Source organism: Sinocyclocheilus rhinocerous, unplaced genomic scaffold (assembly GCF_001515625.1).
Source record: "Sinocyclocheilus rhinocerous isolate Xijiao unplaced genomic scaffold, SAMN03320098_v1.1 scaffold612, whole genome shotgun sequence".
In the NCBI taxonomy this organism is placed as follows: Eukaryota; Metazoa; Chordata; class Actinopteri; order Cypriniformes; family Cyprinidae; genus Sinocyclocheilus; species Sinocyclocheilus rhinocerous.
The window spans coordinates 1,101,533-1,106,212 of NW_015625585.1; the positions used below are offsets into that span (position 1 = coordinate 1,101,533).

At 39.2% G+C, this 4,680-nt stretch overlaps 1 long non-coding RNA gene across 1 annotated transcript; it reads right to left on the reverse strand.

Annotated features, from left to right (window-relative positions):
- Window positions 1-515: 515 nt before the first annotated feature.
- On the reverse strand, window positions 516-4,680 carry LOC107753982 (uncharacterized). The gene is made up of 2 exons (XR_001641529.1): window positions 4,429-4,680; window positions 516-2,332 (listed from the first exon to the last, which is right to left on the reverse strand). It is a non-coding gene; the product is annotated as an uncharacterized LOC107753982 (long non-coding RNA).

Here is a 4,680-nt window from a genome sequence, read left to right on the forward strand (position 1 = left end):
AGGAGCCCCCCCACCCCGTCCCGCCACCCCTTTACCTACCCAAAGCAAAGTAGTAGGGAACAAGAATGATTTTGGGGATAAATACTGTTCACTTTTTACAAAGCCTGAGGCAGAGGGCCGGGACTATTTTACTTTAATCATTCCAGTAACGTCCAGCATGTTTTCTTTGAAACTTCTGTGTATTTAGTGTCGAATCACTTACATGTATGGTCAAATGAGGTAAATATGTATGTCGGTGTTGTTTTTTAGTAGACGATATAGCTGGAAGGCCCTTATTTGTTAACGCATGCAACTTTCGCTTTGTTAGTTTGCATGGCTCTCGATCATGTGTGCACTTTACAATCAAAGAAAACAATGTCTTATACCGCCACATTTTTTGGGTTGTACCTTTTTCCGTTTTGTTAATGTTTTTTTTTTATGATTATTTATTATTACTCTCTAAGGGTTGGATGGGGGGGGGTGTTGGTTGACTTCATTTAATAGTTCTGCTGCCTATTTCATCATGACCCTGACAATGCTGGAGTTTTACCGTGGTCCCCATGAATGTGTTCCCTGTGGATGTGCACATGAATACAAAAATCTGTTTGTTATCGGGTATTTTGCTCCCAAACCACGTCCGTAGTGTAAAACAATGTATTCCCCCCCCCCCTCCTCGCCCTCTGGAAACACTCTGGGTACGAATCTTTTTTGTGCATCTTGTTCATTTTCCCTTCCCCTGATGTTTTCCCGAACTTGATTGTTGTGCTTAACTGGTGACGATATGTGAATTCTTTCGTAAAACTATTCTTTATTGTGAGTCGTGTGCTGCGGTGTCGAATTGTGCAACTCAAAAGGCCATGTATGCGTGCCCTGTCCCTTCGGCATTTTTGAGTGCCTCATCACTGCAGGTGAAGAAAAAACCCCTACGCCCAATCCGCACGGCGAGCGAGCGGTGATGGGACAAAGCTAGAACGCTCCCGCCATGATCAACGGAGCCGTCTGCTGCTATGTAGACTGCTTTGTGGATTGTAACGCTTGCTGCTTAGTTTCTACATGTGCTTTAGCAGCTCTCAAAGACTTTTATGTTAACCAATATGACTTCTCGGTCCACGGCTAATGAGCGCCCAAGACCTGCGATCGTGATTTTTCTCAACAGCCCCAGCCATGATCCTCCTTAATTTCATCCCCTTTTGTGTCATTCCTTTGATGTATATTCCCATTAAACTTTATACCAGTATTCTTGTTTCAGTGTTAGATTTAGAATGAGGAAACGGTTTGTGGAGATGGTGCTCAAACTGTGATTTCAGCAAAATGATCATCAATTACAGAGAATGGCCTGTAATGATGTGATGAAAACACTATTCTAATTAGAACGGGAAGATGACTGGATAAGGATGACATAATTGAAATATACCATTATCAAATGTGATGAATTATATAACTACGATGATTTAAAGAATCCCGAGAAGTTGTGTTATATTAGTAGTACTATTGAATGCTCGCGATTTTGTCAATCTGAACTGAATCTTTGTCTTGTAATTATTGTAAATATTTCAAAGAGTGAAAAAATGACTTGCATGTCCATGTATAAAACTACTAAAATAGTTCCTGTCAAAGTTGTGAGGTTGATTGATTTTCTTGTTCTTTGCCCTGGTCACAGCGCTTTGCTGTCGACCGACCTCTTGCTTGTCTTAAAGCAGCATCCTATGCTTTCAGTGATGTCAAGGGTGCTCTATAACGAAGAAAAGGAACAACGCTTTACTATCAGATTCAATACAATATGTTGTGTTACCTCAGAGAGCCATTACCGGTTACCGGAAAAAAGTGCTTCCCTCCATGTACACCATCGATAGGTTTACAGGTCAAATGCACACCATCTGTAGCTTCCAGGCACCTTGAGCGCTTTTCTTTGCAGAGGTCCACCACATTGGCAATGGCAAATTTAGAGAACAATTAGTGCCATTTTTGTGCATTTCGTGATACATGTTTGGATGCTTTCATAATCAGTGTCGGTTAGAATACCTTGTGTGTGTAGAGTGTAGCATGGCTGAAACGCAAAAGCTCTAGTTAAACGTAACGCGGGATGAGCTCTGCTCTTATACGAAGAGTGCAGTTCTTGGGATTTGGACGTTTTCTTTAAAAGTACAGTAGGAAAACAATAATGCTCGAAGCAAACAGAAAAACACTCATCTGTGCAATACAAAGAAAAGGGCTTTTTCCACACATGCATTTGAAAGCACTGAAGAACACCGACTTCAATATTATTGTGGGAGTTGAGAGAAACAACAGCCACTAACCGTGGTTCCAGCCGTCGTTTTACTTGTCGCCAAACATCTTCTCGCCCAACTAAGATCTAAGTTGAAAGTGCAATCAGGGCAGAAACCACAATGAGATGGGCACCAAGGATGGGAAGGAAGAAATTAAATCGATTTCTGCAACTTTGACTGGAATTGCAAATTCTGTCTTTTATTTTCTGTGTGTATGTGTGTACTGTATTGTAAAAAAAGGAAAAAGATACAAACAAACAACATAACTGTCCCTCTCTCCCCCCTCTCTCTTGTAATACTGTTTGCTGATCTGTTTGGTTAGTGTGGCGTACCAGTATCCCTCTCCTCCCCTAAAACCCTTTGCTATCTTCCTCCCTTCTCTTACAATCTCTCTCTCTCTCTCCCCCTCTTTTCTCCATGGATCTTTAAGATGAGAACTCTATGCAGATGCTGTCTTTTATAAGTGTGTCAAAATTTTAAGTTAAAATGAAAAATGAAAAAAGAAAAACCCCAACAAACAGATATTATGAACTGAAACAAAAAATAAAGAAAAACGATTGTCCAGTGTACAACTGCTGTAGTTGTCTTCCCTACTTTTACTCCTTTCTCAAATCATGGGCAATGGTGGGGGCATCAATAATTTGAAAAGGAAGCTCATATATGCATCAAGCACGTATACTGAGTGTTTTTTAAGCTAATTTTCACACTGCACTGCCTGGTGCATCGCCATTATGGATTTACATGTTTTTGCCAACTTTCTAGGTGAAATATAAACAGTTGGAGTTTCAAGTACTGCCTGCTGGCATTCCATCTGACATAAAAACTAAATTATAAAGAGATTTTGATCCTGGAAACTGCTCAGAACGGCCACTGTTGTAACAGCATCAGGTTTGACCCTCACCTTAATTTCGTCCCTTAATTATATACAAAATATATATATATTGTAATTTGTGAATTGTGTAAATGTCTATTTATAACAACAAAAATGACAGAAGTTCCATCTGAATCAGTTCATGAAATAAGATGTCCTCCTGATAATTGTAACTCAAATGTCATTTAGCAAACTAATTCCAAAACAAATTGTGCTAAAGATGTTTTATTCACTGTAAAGCGTTGGACACACTTTCAATTAACTATTAAGCCAGCCACATTCACCCCAGACCCCTTTGTGCAAAGTAGATAAAGTTATTTAGAAAGATAATGGGGTTTTGTTCAATTACGTTTTTATTGATTGCAGCAGAAGATGCCCTGGGAGCTGTGCAAGACCAACAAGTGCTTATCATTACTCTAAATTAATTAACTTAGTCATTGCAGTGAAAACTTGCCAAACTTGGCAGGTATGAAGGGCTGGTATTCCAGTTGCTAAGCAACAGTCTGTAAATTTTCCTTTAAAAATAATTCAGCCTCTGCGCACTGTTTGAGCTACAAACTTTGTATGTTAATCTTTTACGCCTAGATTTGGACATATTACTCTCAATTCAGACCAAACATGAATTACACATGTAGTTTCTATAGGTGTAAAAACACCCTGAATAATGCATTCCATTTTCACTCCACACCCTTTGACACTTTTCAGGCAGGTATTTTGGACCAAAAACGTTTACTTAACAGCCTCAAAACAAGTATAAGTTGTCAATTAAATTGCATGCATTCAAAGACTATGGACTTTAATGCATTGTACATGAATGGGTCTTATGTGGAAATGCCTCATTTGAAATTGAATTAAGATGCTGCAAATACTGCATTCTCTTGCTCTCAAGCAACTGAAGCGTTGCTTTGAAATTAAATGAATGAAACATGTCTAGGCTGCTAAATAGCTTAACTGGTTTCAGGGCATTTGCCAAACAGACAAGTATGCCTGAAGGTGAAAACGTACCTAAAGGATCTTTCACCATCTAGTGGACACTCCAAGACCTCCAATCAACCTTTTCACATATACACCCAGCACTTGAGAATCTGATAAATTTACATACATTGTATTTTTTCTACATTCTCAGTACTACCACAATTATGAAGTGTTGTCATCTTTCGTCTATAAGCTGTATGCCTGCATAATAATATCTTCTGATCTTTAACGTTAACTCATAAGGATAGTGTGGCTTGTGTGTTATATTCCACGTATTTGGAAGCAATCTTGATAGAGTTGTGTGGGGAAAAGACAACAGTTTATGCAGTTACTCACCGATTATATTCACTTCAGCCGATCCGATGTCGTTTCGACGTCAACGCGTAATTTCTGGACGCAAACGCGCACTTGACGCGAGCTACTGTTTGAGGGCAAAATTATCAGTAAATAACTGCTTCGTTTTAGTCGGTTCCTTAAACAAATTATTTAGGATCCAATGCTTAAATCATATTGAGTACTTTTATGAAACGTGTACGGTGCTCTTTGGTGTCATTTTGGGAGTTTGACAGTTGTCTCACAACGAACTGT